Raw genomic sequence first — 19,550 nt, forward strand, 5'->3', positions numbered from 1 at the left:
TGCATCTTAAAGAACGCAAATATACATTACTATATCTAACAAAACCATTCCATGACAGAGAAAATAATTTTTTAAGAACTTTACAAATTGAATTCATCAATTTGTCGTAATTGGTTTCATTGTCTGTGTTATTTGTTTTGGCAATGTATTGTAAGTTATTTTTCCTCGTGATATGTTTTTAAAAATTTTAAATGGCACTAATGGGCCACCAGTATTTTATAATACCTTGGAAATTTTGCGAATTTGAAACAGCTTTTAATCCAGTGAAAGGAATATGGTGACAAAAAGGAACGAAATGAAAATATTTTCTGCCCAATATCACCTGTAACTACATTGATGTCTGTAAGAGTAATTTTCCGTTTCGGGCAGGTGTTTTCAAAATCGATGGTTTTAAAGTAATACATGCTGAAGCCGCCTGCATCCATCATACCGAGAGTAAACCTTGTAAAAATTAAATACAACGAAAGTCTCCTCCACTTTTATCTTATTTTTAAACAGTCGCATCGTAATTCCAGAGCCAATTATCCTTGTGCTCATCTGATGGCAAGAACGTTAACCTATGTAGCTGTTCTTATTATTGTCTTGGCCAATCCCCACCCAGTGAATGATGTCAGTCCAAGGCACTGGCTTTAAAACAGGAGAGACAAAAATCAGATAGCAGTACGTAAATGTTTTGAAGATCTTTTGATATGGGAATTTACATATGTCTCGCACGATCTGTGGATCATCGCCGGGCAGTGTGTGCTGACAGTGCAATTAAAAATTCGGTGCTTTTGTCATCTTAAAGGACAAAATGAAAGTATTCGACGAAACATACAAACTGTTTAGGGGATTCTTTTTCCCCCAGAAGCGGGGAGATTTGTATCAGAATATTAGTTACGTCGTTGTAATAGTAGTTTACCTGAACCTTAACACAGATGCATCATCCCTAATCCTTAATACCTTTTTTTGAAATCGCTAATCCATATACGCTATCTCTTTCACACCCACCCGGGATCTCTCCCTTCTCCCCTACTGCCCTAGTATTCTCGTCTCTCTCTCTCTCCCTCTCTCTCTCTCTCTCTCTCTCTCTCCCCTCTCCCTCTCTCTCTCTCTCTCTATCTCTCTTCTCTCTCTCTCTCTCTCTCTCTCTCTCTCTCTCTCTCCTCTCTCTCTCTCTCTCTCTCTCTCTCTCTCTCTCTCTCTGCTATGTCCGTAATGTAAATAAAACTGTCCTTGGTATCAGACACTGCTATGTCGGTGTTGTGGATACACGGTGTCCCTGACATCACACACCGCTGTGTCTGTGTTGTGGAGAAACAGTGTACCTAATATCACCCATTGCTATGCCGGTGTTGTGGATACAAGGTTTCCCTGATATCACACACTGCTATGTCGGTGTTGTTGATACAAGGTGTCCCTAATATCACACATTGCTGTGTCTGTGTCGTGTCCCTAATATCACAAATTGCTGTGTCTGTGTTGTGGACAAACAGTGTCGTTAATATCACACACTGCTATGTCGGTGTTGTGGATGCAAGGGCGTCTTAAATATCACATACTGCTATGTTGTGTTAGTGAATAAAGAGTGCACCTAATATCACTCATTGCTATGTCGGTGTTGGTGGGTACAGAGTGTCTTCTAATATCACTCATTACTATGACGGTGTTGTGGGTACAGAGTGCCCCTAATATCACTCATTACTATGACGGTGTTGTGGGTACAGAGTGCCTCTAATATCACTCATTACTATGACGGTGTTGTGGGTACAGAGTGCCCCTAATATCACTCATTACTATGACGGTGTTGTGGGTACAGAGTGCCTCTAATATCACACACTGCTGTGTAACTGTTATGGATGCAGAGTATCCCTAATATCAACCATTCCTTTTCCGGTGTTGTGGATACAGAGCGCCCCTAATTATTTATCAATTGCTATGCCGCTGGTCTTGATACACATTGTCATTTATGTTCACCCATTGCTATGTCGGTGTTGTGGATACAGAGTGCCCTTAACATCACACACTACTATGTCTGACAGAGGGTTCCCTTAATATCACTCATTGCTACATGTTTGACGGTGTTGTGGATACAGAGTGCCCTTAATATTCACACATTGCTGTGTAGATGTTGTGGATACAGTTTGCCTGTAATATTGTGCACTGCTATGTGGGTATTATGGATACAGAGTGCCCTAAATGTAACACATTGCCATGACGGTGTCGTAGATATTACGTGTCCTTAATATTACATGGTGTTGTGGATACAGAGTCTCCTTAATATTACACACTGCTACATGTAGATCGGTGTTGTGCACACAGAGTGCCCTTAACAATTACATACTGCTATGCCGGTGTTGTGCATACAAAATTTCTTTAACATCACACAACTGCTATGTCGGTGTTGTGAATATAGACTGCCCATATTATCGCTCGCTGTTATACCTGTATTGTAGATACATAGTGCCAATATTACCGCACACCGTTTTGTCGGTGTCGTGGATACATAGTGCCAATATCATCAAAACAACGTTTTCTCAGTGTTGTGGATACATAATGTAAGTATTATCACACACTGTCATTCCGGTGTTTTTCATACAGAATGTACATATTTTCTCCGCAGTGCTATGACGTAGGGTGTGGTGTGTAGTGCCCCTTATATCACACACTGCTATATCGGTGTTGTGGATACAGAGCGTCCCTAATATCAGGTATTGCTATGTAGGTGTTGTATATACAGAGTGTCTTTAATATCATACGGTGTTACATCGGTGTTGTGAATACAGATTGCTCTTATTACCACACACTGCTATATGTTTACCGGTTTTGTGGATACAGAGGTGTCCTTAATATAACACACTATTTCCATGTATACCGGTGTTGTGGATGCCTTATTGTCACACACGGCTGTGCCTGCGTTGAGGGCATAAAGAAATTGATTCCTTAATGTAAGAAAAGCTGGCAATGCCGATGTTAACCGTGCCCCCCAAATCACCAGCAATATAATCTCAACAGTGTGAATTTAGAGTGTCCTCAATATAACACTCGATTTCCTCCCGCCGTATTTCTGGCTACAGTCGTAGAAATATTTATGACAACGGCACAAAACAACAATCAAAACAATAAATAAATCAATGGAACAAAAACTGCAATGCCATTTTGTGGATACACTGTGCCCTCAAAACCACAAGCAGTGTAATCCCAATATTGTGGACACAAAGTGTACATTTTTCCGCATTCCATGTGTGTACTTCAACATTTGCATGAAAAAACATTTTCCGCTGTAAAAGACGTCAGTTTTGTCTGGCCGAGTCATCTAAGATGTCATTCTCACTATAGTCAGGTACTCAGTGAGTCTGTCGTGTGAGGCAGATGTCAGGAAACTGAGTAACTCGATCATACAAGGTCTTACAACTCACTGTAAACATTATTTTCCTCGTTTAGTCATACAATCTGCCTCTGTAATAACAAACGTCAACCTTCACTGGCTGCATGTATGTAAGATGTTACTCACTGTGGACATCAGGTACTGAGTGATCCAGTCACCCCTCACAGGTGTCACTCTCACTCCAATTTTTTGTTGTTGTTGTTTTTACTCCTTCTTACAATATGCCGCTGTTTAGTACAAACGTCAGTCTTCACTTTCTGCATGTATAGAAGGTGTCAGTCATGGAAGATGTCATGGTACTCAGTGACCCAGTCATCTAAGTGTGACTCTTCTCACTATAGTGAGAAACTCAGTGACCCAGTCATCTAAGGAATGAATGAATGATAGTGGTTTAACGCCACATCAGCAATATTTTAGCCATATCGTGATGACGGTCATCTAAGAATTTACTCTAACTGAAGACCTCAGGTACTCAGTGAATCAGTCTTCCAAGCTAGGCATCAGTCAGTCGTCTAAGGCAGTTGTCAGGACTTGAGTGACTCGGTCAAACGAAATCTCACTCTCCCTGTAAACTTTATTTCCTCGTTAAGTCATACAATCTGCCGCTGTAATAACAAACGTCAACCTTCACTTGCAACATGTATATAATCGCTCTCACTGTAGACGTTAGATACTCAGTGTCTCAGTCATCTAAGTTGTCGCTCTAACTGTAGACGTTAAGTACTCAGTGTCTTAGTCATGTAAGTTGTCAGTCTCACTCAGTCATCTAAGGTGTCGCTCTCACTGTAGACGTTAGGTACTCAGTGTCTCAGTCATCTAAGGTCTCGTTTTCACTGTAAACTTTGTTTCCTTATTTCCTCTATCATACACTGTGCCGATGTCACTTCAAACGTCAGCCTTTACTTGCTGCATGTATATAACGTGTAACTCACTGTAGACATCAAGTACTTACCCAGTGACTCATTCATCTAAGCTGTCACTTCCACTGTAGACGTCAGGTAGGCTACACAGTGACTCTGTCATCTAAAGTGCCGATCTTACTGTAGACGTCATGTTCTCAGTGTCTCAGTCATCTAAGGTGTCGATCTCACTCAGTCATCTAAGGTGTCGCTCTCACTGTAGACGTTAGGTACAGAATGTCTGTTATCTAAGGTGTCGTTCTCACTGTAAACTTTGTTTCCTTATTTCCTCTATCATACACTGTGCCGATGTCACTTCAAACGTCAGCCTTTACTTGCTGCATGTATATAACGTGTAACTCACTGTAGACATCAAGTACTTACCCAGTGACTCCGTCATCTAAAGTGTCGATCTCACTGTGGATGTCAGGTACTCAGTGACTCAGTCATCTAAGGAGTTAATTTCACTATAGACATTAGCTACTTCTTGACTCAGGCATTTAAGTTGTCGATCACACTGTAGACGTAAGGTACCCAGTGACCCAGTGATGTAAGGTGTCACTTCCAATGTAGACGTCAGGTAGGCTGCACAGTGACTTTGTCATCTAAAGTGTCGACCTTACTATAGATGTCAGGTACTCAGTGACTCAGTCATCTAAGGTGTCACACCCACTGTAGACGTCAGGTAGGCTGCACAGTGACTTTGTCATCTAAAGTGTCGACCTTACTGTAGATGTCAGGTACTCAGTGACTCAGTCATCTAAGGTGTCACTTCCACTGTAGACGTCAGGTAGGCTGCACAGTGACTTTGTCATCTAAAGTGTAGATCACACTGTAGACGTCATGTACTCAGTGACTCAGTCATCTAAGGTGTCACTTCCACTGTAGACGTCAGGTAGGCTGCACAGTGACTCTGTCATCTAAGGTGTCGATCTCACTGTGGATGTCAGGTACCCAGTGACCCAGTGATGTAAGGTGTCACTTCCAATGTAGACGTCAGGTAGGCTGCACAGTGACTTTGTCATCTAAAGTGTCGACCTTACTATAGATGTCAGGTACTCAGTGACTCAGTCATCTAAGGTGTCACTCCCACTGTAGACGTCAGGTAGGCTGCACAGTGACTTTGTCATCTAAAGTGTCGACCTTACTGTAGATGTCAGGTACTCAGTGACTCATTCATCTAAGGTGTTACTTTTGCTGTAAACTTCATTTCCTTGTTTACTCTGTTATACAAGATGCCGCTTTTACTACAAACGTCGGTCAAAAGGATGTGGCGGCACAAGACCCAACCTTACATTCTATCACATGGCCCAAATATTGGGCAAAGCGATGATAAGTAAATGGTTGTAGTGATGTGTTTCTGCTAGGTTTTCTCATTCCGCAAAGCTGAGCAACCTAGTCGTCAGTACCATCTTGCAAAATGCGCCCTGATTTGTAAACTATGAGACCTTCTGCATATTATCGACATCAAGTATACAAGTGAAATATTGGCTGATAAATCAGAAATCCCTTTGCTATGTTTGAAAACAAAACAATGGGCAGCAGCTATACAGTGTATATACTATGTGTACACAGCGACAACAAAATGCCATCTTTGGTCATTCAGACTTACCTCTCGGGTATTTTTATGTATCACCGATGAGAAAAACAACACACAACGCAACACAATATAATTCATCATTGCACATGCTTTATTTCTACTCCTCTGTACGGAGTGTAAAGTAGTATACACATGGTTTACCTGATTGCTGTTTGGCGAGTATACACATGGTTTATCTGATTGCTGTTTGACGAGTATACACATGGTTTATTTGATTAATGCCTGACGAGTATACATATGTTTTTTTCGACAGCTGTTAGACGAGTATACACATGATTTTTCTGATTGCTGCTTGACGAGCACACACATGATTTATCTGGCTGCTGCATGACGAGCATACAGATGACGCATATGATCTTTAAGCAATATTGTAGACATACATAAGCTGGACAATTGGTACTGTTATTGACAGCAACAGCCGTTGGCCAAGGAGGCTGTGTCTTGGACATCCCGAATTTGTATATTTGTAGGATCTGTATTGGTGATACAGATTGCGGAAAATGGTACATTTGTAAATCCGACATCCATACACGTGCCCATGCCACAACTACCCACTTCAGTACATGCTTGTCCGATTGTGTTCGCTCTGCAATTATAATACATGTACATTCACTTTAATAATAGCTAAACGCGTCTTGGAAATACGAATTAAAGGGATTATACGATACCGGATGTCTTAGGCAAAACACTAGAATCTTAGGCATTTGGACTATGTAGAATAGCCCAAAAAAATGCTTTTACAAAATACCAGCCTCTTCATTGCGCGTGTTGCCGTTCAAAATCGATAATGAAGTTCGTGCACTCTATAATACGGTGGCTTTATAACATTTTCAAAATTTAGAAATATGTTAACACTATAAATGGTACAGATACGAGCCTAATATTTTAATTTTAAAATGCAAAACATCTGAATTATCTATGTAAAAAGTGTTGATTCATTGAGCGAATATATTGGATCTTCACTAAGGGAAAAATGGGTTCTTGCAACCCCAACCCTCGCCAGGTTCCAAGGCGAATGTACAAGGGCTTCAGCAAAAAGCCTTTAAAGTTATTTACAGCATACAAAAGAAGAAGAAAACTGAGAATATGAGCGTCTGTAAATTTACGAATTTTTATTTTAGAGGACATATTTTTTTCCATTATATTATATTATTACTACTACCACAGGTCCGGAACTTCTATCTAACACCTGGTTCAAATATGTCAGCATTCTGTTAGTTTTAAATGAAACCGAAAAACATTGGCCGAGAGTACCATCCACCCCACTGAGGTAACCACGGCGACAGAATGTTATGACATCCCGTCTAATAACCACGTCTAACAAAAGGCGCTTATGTTGTGTGTTTTTTTGTATAGTATACAAGTATATCATGTAGTGGTATGACATAGTACCACGCCAAAGTTAGGGGATATATATATTGTGGGGTTAAAATTGACTACATTAACAATAAGGAAAATCAATACCCTGCTGCAATCTATACGTACGTGCACAGAGTTTCGGTTAATCCCGCGGCTGGAGCAGTGATGACACAAATCTGGCCGGTCATCTGGTCCACAAAAGTTCTGCCGCTCACAGTCCCTGCCACACAGGTAAACTGAGTACACCCACACCTAAATGTAAAATGGAAAGCCTTGAAATCAACTGAAATCAACAGGAAAAGACACAAACTACAAACGTACTGATAAATCAAACAAACTATATGTGATAAATTCGTCACATTTTCATTCACTGAACAAATTCTTGGTGACGAGTAACGAGTGATGGGTTGGGGGCAGAGGTGTGTGTTTGGTGGCGTGGTGGGGGGGGGGGGGCAGAGATGGGAGGGGGGGGCTGTACATTTCTTGTTTTCATCCCTGAAGAGGCAATGAACGAGACATGGGAAGGTGGGGACGGAGGTTTCACATCAACCCCTAAGTTCTACCAAATATTTGAAAGTCTTTTCAGATGATTCAATTCAGAAATCTTAGCTTGAAGACCCTGAGAAAATCTGTCAGTTTTACTTCCTTATTTTTTTTATGTTTTTTGATATTTAGTATTAGAAAAACAATATAGAACGTTTTAAGATTGTTAGCTTTGGGAAAATATCTATATATATTACTAAAAATTTACTGTTTGCACCCGAATTAACTCGTTCTAGGAAACACTAGACGGTGGCCATCTTAAATTAAGTGCTTATACTGTCGAAATGAATAATTTCATAAATTTAACATAAGGTATGTTGTCTAAGTGATGCTAGAATCTATTCTGTTACATTTATTCTTTGTATTTAATATGCAGCTTGAATGTATGAAACTAACGGACATTATGTCATTATGAGACAATATCATGATCATGTTACAATAACAGATTACAATCTAGCATTACTCAGACAACAGACTTTCTGGTCAAAGAAACAGAATATTCTTTGCAGTGTACATTTATGTTTTAAATCATTTAAGCCCATTTAGCCATTAGTGGAAGAGGTATATACGAACCCAGGATTGAAGTGCCGCTGAGAGAACGAAAATGAGCGTGACTCGACAGCCTGAGCTCTTTGCCGGGCAGCTGGATTACGTTGGAAAAAATTTTCGACCTGCTGGCTGAAAAAGAAATGCACACATTAGAAAGATCGTCAACATTTGAAATCTTGTTACGATTAAGTCTTTTTCGTCGTCAGTACAGCTTTCGTTGACGTTTTCACAGATATAAGTTTCGCGTACATATTGTTTGCTTCTTAAACATGTGGGTTAAAAAAATGCACAGTTGGCAAGTGCAACAGGACTCTTAGTAAATAAGATCAACTTTAAAGTGGATATAAGAAAAGTAAAGGAAACTTATTTCTTATCTCTTTGGTGTAGTCACGACCGCATTTTGCATTTATTTCAATGAAGTTTGATGAATAAGGTTTGAAGTGAAATGTTTATTAGTAGGCCTATTTCTCTGCCGGGCATTATTACGGCCATTGACAAAGTTGCTAGAACTGGCACGTGATCATGAGTCTGTCTTGCTGTAAGTTTATGTCGTCGTGAGTGAATGTCACGCGGTTTAATTGACGAAGGAATCCTGAGTGCCCGAGTAAGTAAACGACCCACCTGTGTCAAGAAATGAGGAACATATCACACAGAAAATCCATCTGTTCTGTCCTCTAACATACCAATGTTTCTGTAGAATGGTGTGTTAGAAAAGCACACAGATATTGGAGAATAACTTCTGAATGTGTTTTACACAGCTTAACACCAGGTTTATGTGGGCAAGAAATCACGAATGCAGTTCAGGTAATGAAAACTACATGAATTTCCTTTCAAAAGACAGGGCTGACACGTGAACACTAGTCTATCTGATAACACGTAAATCTCGCTCTAAATTGCATTTCAAACCGAAAAGTTTGAGCAATCACTGACAAACTTTTCCGGTTTGTGAAAACCACGAATTTTCACTTACATTGCGAAGTCAAATTTGTAATTTTGGTAGAAGGCTAGTAGTCACTAGGGAACTGTATGTAAGGCAGATGGCAATGTAATTTCAATATAATTCCTGTGTCACCCGTTCCAACCCCGGAGAAATGGGGAGTAAATTTAAATAAGCACCGTTGGCTCCAGATGATTTTTTGTAAAATAAACAACTCTTCATAAACGGGACATGTTACCTGATAATAACTTGACAAACAGCTGGACATTCAAACCAAACATGTTACCTGTTGGGGATTCCGGGACCGTTATATGGCCTTAGTACAAGATTTTGCCCTCTGATTACTCTCTGTCTCGTGTTAGAACTTGTCCCTCCGCCCCCACCACCATTTGGCCTTCCGCCCAGGTTGATACGACGGATGAAGTTCTGACGGGCGCCCCCCGGCTGAAACCGGGCAGCATAGGCAACACTGACTAACACGAGCCCAAGGCAGACGGGAAATATCTGAAAATATTTAGGACAAATATCAATTTTTTCATTGCCACAGGACTATCTGGCGCATGTTTATCACAGGACTATATGGCGCATAATTACCACAGGACTATCTGGCGCATGTTTACCACAGGACTATCTGACGCATGATTGCCACAGGACTATCTGGCGCATGATTACCACAGGACAATTTGGCGCATGTTTACCACAGGACCATCTGGTGCATATTTATCACAGGACTATCTGACGCATGTTTACCACAGGACTATCTGACGCATGATTGCCACAGGACTATCTGGCGCATGATTACCACAGGACAATTTGGCGCATGTTTACCACAGGACCATCTGGTGCATATTTATCACAGGACTATCTGACGCATGATTACCACAGGACTACCTGGTGCATGTCTACCACAGGACTACCTGATGCATGTTTAACACAGAACTATCTGGCGTATGTTTACCACAGAACTATCTGGCGTATGTTTACCAGAGGGCTATTTGGTTTATGTTTACCACAGGACTGTCTGGCACATGTTTACCACAGGACTATCTGACGCATGATTGCCACAGGACTATCTGGCGCATATTTATCACAGGACTATCTGACGCATGGTTACCACAGGACTACCTGGTGCAGGTTTACCACAGGACTACCTGATGGATGTTTACCACAGAACTATCTGGCGCATGTTTACCACAGAACTTTTTAACATCAGTGACTGTTCATTGCTTCTCTGGCGTATGTTTACCAGAGGGCTATCGGGTGCATGTTTACCACAGGACTATCTGGCACATGTTTACCACAGGACTATCTGGCACATGTTTACCACAGGACTACCTTGTGTATGTTTACCACAGAACTATCTGGCGCATGTTTACCACAGGACTATCTGGCATATGTTTACCACAGGACTATCTGGTGCATGTTTACCACAGGACTATCTGGTGCGTGTTTACCACAGGATTATATCAGGAGCTCGTTGATAAAACTACATGTATCTGTCCTTGTTTAGCATATGTCTGATCGTGGTTAAATCCAAAGAATGAGACCTTAGCCCTATAAATAAGTTGGAGCTCTCCAATATGGACTCGAAATCGTTTAACAGATAATAATTCTTTTTCTTTCAATTTTTTGAGCAATGTTGAAGTATTTTTGTTCATATGTGGATATGCTATAAGAGCTTTACTTTATGTGATTTTCGAATTTTAAGTCATTTTATTTATTTTACCTTATTTCAAAAGCGAAAGTTTCCTACTTTTTCTAATTTTAGATGTCAATCAAAGCTCAACGGAGATCGTGTACTATGCCAGAATATTGATTTCACTCAGTCGCCTAGAACATACGTTGCGTCTTTTTAACACCAGTGACTGTTCACTGCTTCTCTTTGCATGATTACGTCCTATTTTCGTACGGTATATACTTCCTTAATTATGTGGTAATTTGTGCTAAACGTCGTTTTGGGAATTAGCCTTGTGATTATTGACCTGGAAAGTCCATCTTGGTCGACGGCTGGTATACGAATGTCTTTTTCGGCGCATAGATGCAAGAATCAGATAAACGTTTAAATAGACCTATTTTACATATGCCGGAATTAAATAGAGGTACAGATACTATACAGATTATTGGATGTTATCCAAGAATCACCAGCTATACACACGACCGGGCGTTAGGCAAGCATCAAATAAATACATAAATAGACCCCCTATAAACATCACCGGGCGCCATGCAAGAATCAAATAAATGCATAAATAGACCTGCTATACACACAACCGGGCGTTAGGCAAGAATCAAATAAGTAAATGAATACTGTATAAAATCGTACTGGCGATAAAAGACTTACCAGACTTCGGGTCATTTTTGCTGTTGTTTGACGACAGAAGCAGGTTCTTGAAACTGATGACAAACTGACTTGTATTCCGCTACTGAAGACTTGGAAATTTATATGTTTGCGATTTACTTTTTTGTATTTTTAAGATTTTTAAAACTTAATCGACCGTTTAATATAAAAATAAGGCTAAACAATACAACGCGTACATATGCACGTATCACTGGATGGTTTTATATATTTTTTTTAATTCCTAAAAAATAGTATGCATAACCAGCCATCTGGAACTATCAGTTGGAAAAATGTGTTGTTTTATAAACGTAAATACAGTTTGATTGCTAAGCTGAGGTTAGGTACCTCAACTCTATGGGGAACTTGAGCATCACATAATATATATAATACAGACAAAGGAATTTTTCACGCAACAATGCATAAAGCATTGGTAACCTAAAACACTGATAAAAACGGGGTATAATTGTGCGTGAAAATTAGGTCTTGTGAGGATGTTTTTTTCTAATTTTTATTTTACGTGTGAATCAAGAAATAGTAAAAGTATTATACATGAATACTGACATACAGGGCGGGAAGAAAACCCCGAGGGACTTGTTTCATCTTACAGTGCAGTAGAGTCCAAAAGGAAACACTGAAAATTTTCACGGATTAATGGCCGAAATTGAAACAAAATTATCAGTGGAACTAACTATATAGTAGATCAGATATTTGTACCGTTTCTTTGAGAATAACCAATCCGTTATGGTAAGCTGTTTTGATATTTATTCTATGATTATACACTGTAATCTCTGATCACGTTTAACATGTTCATCCTGTGTTTACGTTTTTAATACATGCGCTTGGTTTCTAAAGACATGAATTTATTTTATAAATACTTACACTGATTGTATAATTACATTACATTGATTGTAACAAATGTGATGGGTTTATTGCTTAAGTGGAGTTTCCAATGTGTATAATCAACAACAATCTAAAGTTGTCTTATTATCAGTTGCTGGGTAAACACATTTAAGTATGTTACATTTAAACATTGTATTATCAGTTTCTGGATAAACCCGTTTACGTGTGATACATTTAAACATTGTATTATCAGTTTCTGGATAAACCCGTTTACGTATGATACATTTAAATATTGTATTATAAGTTGCAAAGAGGTGTTTATGAAACTTTTCCATTATACATATGTAAAATATTTTTATACATATGCGTAATTCTTTTGTACATGAGTGGATATCTTGTGAGCATGCATGAGTATAACTAAAACGTTATTTTACATATACATATACAAAAGTTTTCAGCATAAGTGAATGCACAAATACATCGAATCTTGTAGACACGTGTACGAATAATTGCACATTTGCATGTATGTAGATGCAAAAGACAGGGGAAGTGTTAAACATATTTTTACTAATATGTATAATTAGAAAAAAATACCCAAACTGCTTGCCATTTTCTGTCACGTTAGACCGAATTTTATACTATATGTCAGTGTTGACTAACTCCAAAAACCAAGTCCCGAGAAAAAATAATTTGAACTGGATGAAAATGAAAATACGTTTACAGAAAAAGACCGCATAAAAGAAGAATGCCATTGAAAACTGTCTCTAAAAAGCTGTTCAGTTATATTTTAAACTTTTCCCACTGAATTCAATGCAGTTAATGATCGAGTTGCAAGATGACCTTTATAGACTATTCTTTCAATTTCAGGGAGGCCACCTTTTTTTTCATACATTCATCTACAGGCGAATTTCTTTTCAGAACATAAATGAAATATTGTTTTAATCATGGGCTGTAAGAGCTATACCAACATTAAAACCCGTGTTTAGACTTGAAAACACGTCTTGTCCCTAAACACAAGCCATGTGTTTCATGAAACCCATCATAGTTTTTAAACATTTGAATGCTTTTAAATAAATGAATCAAGAGGAGATATGACGATGTGATCAGCACTTTGTCAGCAATCGAGGTTTACACGGCTAGTAATACTCAAGACGAGAAAATTTGGGCGGCCTGTTTGCTGACAGGAAACCACTGTAAGCCGTGCTCCCGTGTTCAAGCATATGGTCATTCAAATACCTTCATAATAATAATTAACAGTGTAATTCGCCAAAATAAATTAACCCAAAATGCCGACAGAATGTTGAAAGCACGTGTAAATCAAGTTCCCAAGGTTCATGATTTCTCTACGCATGCTTAACTCGCTAAAATATTTACGAATAAAGATAAATGACTTTCCATCAATGGTAGTGGAGAAGTCAATTCCCATGAATACAGATAAGGTTTGTCGATAACCTTTTTGTATACTGTTAACGAGGTCACTAATAGCTTCTGAGACTGACAATGTAAACTGTACGGACTATTTAAAATCACCGTAGGCAAAGCGTCCAACAAGGGTTAAACAATTGTTCACTAAAAGGCGTCTTTACAAGTTGGTAATTTTTTTCTTGTATTTTTTAAAATTCTTTTTGCCAATACTTGCCTTAAGTAGGACACGTCTCTTACTTAGTATGGTACACGTGCTTTACTGTCTTTTTACTCTGTTGTACGGTGTTCATACTGAATAAACACGAATAAGTGCATTAACACTTGTCTGGCGATACAGACTAACAATGAACTTCTGGGGATGTTGCACGTTTACACGTTAGATTTAACTATGTTAGACGCTGCTTAATTTCATTTAAAATTGTAATTATTTCTTATCGTTGTTTTCTGCCTAATTCGTTAGATCTCCTAAAACTGAAATGTTATTTACAACTTTGATAATTAGATTTAAACTTGGTTAAGTGTAGAATTTCTTTCTTTCTTTATTTTATTTCAGGTTTACACCGTACTCAATAATATTTCAGAGAGGAAGCCAGCATGAGCTGGACTGGAGCGGCCGGAGAGGAAGCCAGCATGAGCTGGGCTTGAACTCACAAAGACAGAATTGGTGAGAGGCTCCTAGGTCATTGAAACGTTGCAAAATGTAGCACTTTACAAAATGCTTAGAAAATACTGTAGTTTAACACAAATCTAAGTCATATTAACACTATTGGGCGTTGTGCTTCGCACAATAAATGTTGAAAATCTTCGAGCCTATTAAACATTAGCTTACAACTTGCAAAGCATCATCACGCAAACTAACATTTTAAAATGTTTTCACTCAATTTTACAGCATTTAAAATGCTGTATTATTTTAAAACTTAGAAAATGGTGGTAATCAAACACTGGCATTTTAGGTTTGCAAATTCAAAAAAACAACCAAGACTGTCGCAGTAAATTCATGTATATTATATATATTCGATTGGTGATTACGACGTGCTCAAAAACATTTCCGTTATACTACGTCGACCAGAATTATGGTTGAAGAAAACCGGGCACAGCCCAGGGGAGACCCATGACCATCTGCAGGTGGCTGACAAACCTTGCCACGTACGGCCCGTTTGCGCATGAAGGACCTTCGTGTACAGCACACTCGCTTGTCGGTAATTTATTAGCTGTTAGCCGCATGAGAAGTAAAACCACAGTAAAAAAAGTAGTGAAAAAGTGTGGATACTGTTTCATTTTTTTCAGATATTTCATTCTGGTAACAGAGAAGGGAATATAGGAGATTAAATATTTTTTACGAACTCACCACCGATTGAGAGTATAACAATTCCAACCACCCTGTCGCGCCTTTAGCCATGTCAAAAGCAATTTGTTTACCTCTCTCTCCTTCTTTCTTTAAACATTCGTATATAAACTGTTGTTATTGCTAGGATTCTGCAGCTGGAAAAGCACAATAAGAGCAAGCCTACCTCTTTTCATCTATGACACAACCATTATATTCAGATGCATAGCAAGATACTACAGTAAATGGAATGAAAAGCTAGTTTAATAACAGAACACAAAACAGGCTAAGTATCAAAGCACAAAAACAACAACGAAATAATAAGAAAGTAACAATCATAATGGCTTTTAAATTTTTACGCCATTATTTTACGCCAGTATTGTTAGCATTACTCGGGAAATAATCTGGTAGATGCCAAAGGTAAGAGGTTTACCCCGAGCGCTCCGGAGTAGCGTGTGACCAAGACGGCTCAATCTCTAGGACACACGAGGTACGGTTTCAAATAAATAAATAAATCGATCAACACTGCAATAACTAGAACGGCGTATTTTTGCAGTGAAACTTTCTGGAAGTTTTCGAAAACAGTGTATTTTGTATAGTATAATTTTTTGCAACTTTTCGCTACAGTCTATGTTTTAGCTACACTGTATTTTTGTATAGTGTAATTTTCTGGATGTTTTCGCTACGATGTATTTTTGTATTGCATAATTTTTTGCAACTTTTCGCTACAGTGTATTTTTGTAGAGTATAATTTTCTGGAGGTTTTCGCCACAGGGTACTTCTGCATAGTATAATTTTATGGAAGTTTTCGCTCCAGTGAATTTCTGTAGAGTATAATTTTTTGCACGTTTTGACCACAGTGTATTTTTGTAGAATATAATTCTCTGGAAGTTTTGGCCACAGTGTATTTCTGCATAGTATAATTTTGTGGAAGTTTTCGCTAGAGTGTATTTTTGTGTCGTATAATTTTCTGGAAGTTTGAGTAATTTGTAACTATTTAAGCATTTACACGAATTTAGAATCAATCCTAAACACAGGTAAATCGGCAAGGGGCTGTATTTCGCTGGTAATGTGTGACCATTTGTCAACCATAACACGGTCCTCGCTACTTCATGTATGCTACTATATGTCCTTTACATATAGAAGGCTATACGATCATCTCCAGGCCCCCCAGAAAGTCATTTTCTCCTCACCATCAATTAAACACACATAAGAATGGTATTTCCTTCTTCTTTTTGTATATAGCCCATGCCCGTAAAATTATATGGCTTGTTGACTTGTTTTCACTATTATATATATAATTCTTTTATTAACAAAAATACTCACGGAGCCAAGATAAATGAACATGCCTTCAGGGCTACTGTGAACATTGTTCTCTTTTAATTACATTTATTAATCATTGGCAGTTGACTTTTGTTTACAACTTACTCCTTTTCTTGACATAAAACATTGTCACTAGGTTCTTAAAAGTGGTGACTTAAAACAAATGGGGGCCTCCGTGGCTCAGTCGGTTAGCGCGCTAGCGCAGCGTAATGACCCAGGAGCCTCTCACCAATGCGGTCGCTGTGAGTTCAAGTCCAACTCATGCTAGCTTCCTCTCCGGCCGTAAGTGGGAAGGTCTTCCAGCAGCCTGCGGATGGTTGTGGGTTTCCCCCGGGCTCTGCCCGGTTTCCACCCACCATAATGCTGGCCGCCGTCGTATAAGTGAAATATTCTTGAGTACGGCGTAAAACACCAATCAAAAAAAAATAAAATAAAACAAATGACCAATGTCCCTTTGAGGCTTCATTTGGCTCATCTATTTATTCGTCACACTTATTAGTTCTACTTACCACTAACTCTTAATTTTTTGTTTCAGTTTCAAACCACTACCTTAAATTTATTTATTTATTTATTTATTTATTGATTTATTTAATTGGCGTTTTACGCCGTACTCAAGAATATTTTATTTTTTAGACGGCGGCCAGGATTGTGGTGGGAGGAAACTGAGCAGCCCCCGATGGAAACTGACGACCACCCACAGGTTGCTGACAGATCTTCCCACAACTGGACAGGAAGCCGTGGTATGAGCCGAACTTGAATTCACATCTACCCACCCCGCGCCCACGGAGATCCCCGTCCACCTCTCCCCTTAAGCTTATATGAAGGCCGGATGACAACGACCCATAGTTATGTCTTTACATTGCTAAAAAGGATTCCAACCTTCATTTAATTATTCGTTTATTTATTTTTTTATTTATTTATTTTACTTTTTCATCCATCCTCTTGATGTTTAACGCCATACTTCTGATTTTTTCACGCCATACTTCTGAATTTTTCACCTAGCTACCATTAGCCAGCCTGACAAATGTCCGGTGCTGCAAACTAGCTATCATTGACCAGACTGACAAATTTCCCGTGCAGTAAACTAGCTATCATTGACCAGACTCACAAATTTCCAGTGCAGTAAACTAGCTATCATTGACCAGACTGACAAATTTCCCGTGCAGTAAACTAGCTATCATTGACCAGACTGACAAATTTCTCGTGCAGTAAACTAGCTATCATTGAACAGATTGATAAATTTCCCGTGCAGTAAACTAGCTATCATTGACCAGACTGACAAATTCCCCGTGCTGTAAACTAGCTATCATTGAACAGACTGATAAATTTCCGATGCCGTAAACCAGCAATCATAACCCGGCCTGACAAATATCCAGTGCAGTAAACTAGTCATCGTTAACCAAACTGACGAATTTCCGGTGCAGTAAACTAGCGACCATTAGCCAGACTGACAAGATCATTAGCCAGACTTACAAATTTCCTGTGCTGTAAACTAGCGATCGTTAACCAGACTGACAAATTTCCGGTGCAGTAAACTAGCGACCATTAGCCAGACTGACAAGATCATTAGCCAGACTTACAAATTTCCTGTGCTGTAAACTAGCGATCGTTAACCAGACTGACAAATTTCCGGTGCAGTAAACTAGTGATCGTTGTCCAGACTGACAAATTTTCTGTGCATTAAACTAGCGATCGTTAGCCAGACTGACAAATTTCCGGTGCAGAAATCTAGAATTCGTTAACCAGACTTACAAATTTTAGGTGCGGCAAACTAGCGAACGTTAGCCAGACTGACAAATTCCCCGTACATTTAACAAGCGATCATTAGCCAGCCTGACAATATTCCGGTGCAGTAAAATAGCGATCATTAGTCAGACTGAAAAATCTCCGGTGCAGTAAACTAGCGATCGTTAGTGAGCCTGACAGATTTTCTGTGCATTAAATTAGCGATCGTTAGCCAGACTGACAAATCTCCGGTGCTGTAAACTAGCAATCGTTAACCAGACTGACCATTTTCCGGTGCAATGATCGCTAGCTTACAGCACCGGAAATTTGTCAGTCTGGCTAATGATTGCTATTACTGGTCATAAAATCTGTCCGTATCATTGATAAATTTATGCATACATTGAAAAACAAGTTTATTATCTTCGTAATTTAAATCTTTAGAGCCAAGCAAAAGTATATTACATATATATCGTGAACATTGTGGAATAAAGACTTACACCGAGTGAAATAATTTGTGTGAGAGTATGTAGCATGTGCTTCCTATGGGTGGCATATTGAGAGCAAATAAAAAAAATAATGAAAGGCATCTTCACATGTATCATTACAGTAATGGCAAGTAGTATCTTCGATAATATTATACTTAATATTATAATAATTATAATATTATAGGGTCTGCCCGAAGAGCGGCGAATCCCATTCTCATTCATCAGTGCTGGACGGATGAAAAGTTGCTAAAGTCATTATATAACGATATTAAATCACTAAACGTAGTAATAATTGATGGAGATAGAAATTTTTGAAGTTCTTTCATTGAAGAATGGCGAATACGTTTAGGTAAATTATTCCAGTCCTTAGTTGTTTTAGGGAAGAAGGAAGATTTATATATACTGAGGCGGCATCTAAATATACGTAAATTTTCATTATGCCTTAAGTTATATGTATTATACTCTGTTGATCGTCTTGGTAATAGGGACTGCAGGTAAGGCGGGGAAAGTCCATTTACAATTTTAAAAAATAGCAGAATCCTATGTTGTCTACGCCGAACATATAGTGGTGTCCAATTGAGTTCACTCAGCAGAGCTTTATCTGATGTACGATGCATTCCACTTGCACAAAGCAAAGCCGCGCGCCGTTGAACATTTTCCTGCTTTTGGGAAAGCACAATACTACAGTTATCATATAATATGTCGTCATACTCTATTGTAGATCTGATGAGGCTATTGTATAAAGTTATTAAACACTTCCTTGTTAATATCCTCTTCGCTCTATTTATAATACCTAATTTCTTATTACATTTATTTACGAGTGATCTTATATGTTCGTC

The 19,550-nt window shown here is 38.7% G+C and overlaps 1 long non-coding RNA gene across 1 annotated transcript in view; it reads left to right on the forward strand.

Moving 5' to 3' along the window:
- The window catches only part of LOC135478047 (uncharacterized), a 35,870-nt gene extending 17,543 nt beyond the window's left edge, over nucleotides 1-18,327 (forward strand). The window contains exons 3-4 of the long non-coding RNA XR_010445251.1: nucleotides 14,408-14,518; nucleotides 17,135-18,327. This is a non-coding gene — a long non-coding RNA (uncharacterized LOC135478047). The remainder of the gene's footprint in view (nucleotides 1-14,407; nucleotides 14,519-17,134) is intronic.
- The last annotated feature ends 1,223 nt before the right edge of the window (nucleotides 18,328-19,550 follow it).

Source organism: Liolophura sinensis, chromosome 11, assembly GCF_032854445.1.
Source record: "Liolophura sinensis isolate JHLJ2023 chromosome 11, CUHK_Ljap_v2, whole genome shotgun sequence".
Classification (NCBI taxonomy): domain Eukaryota; kingdom Metazoa; phylum Mollusca; class Polyplacophora; order Chitonida; family Chitonidae; genus Liolophura; species Liolophura sinensis.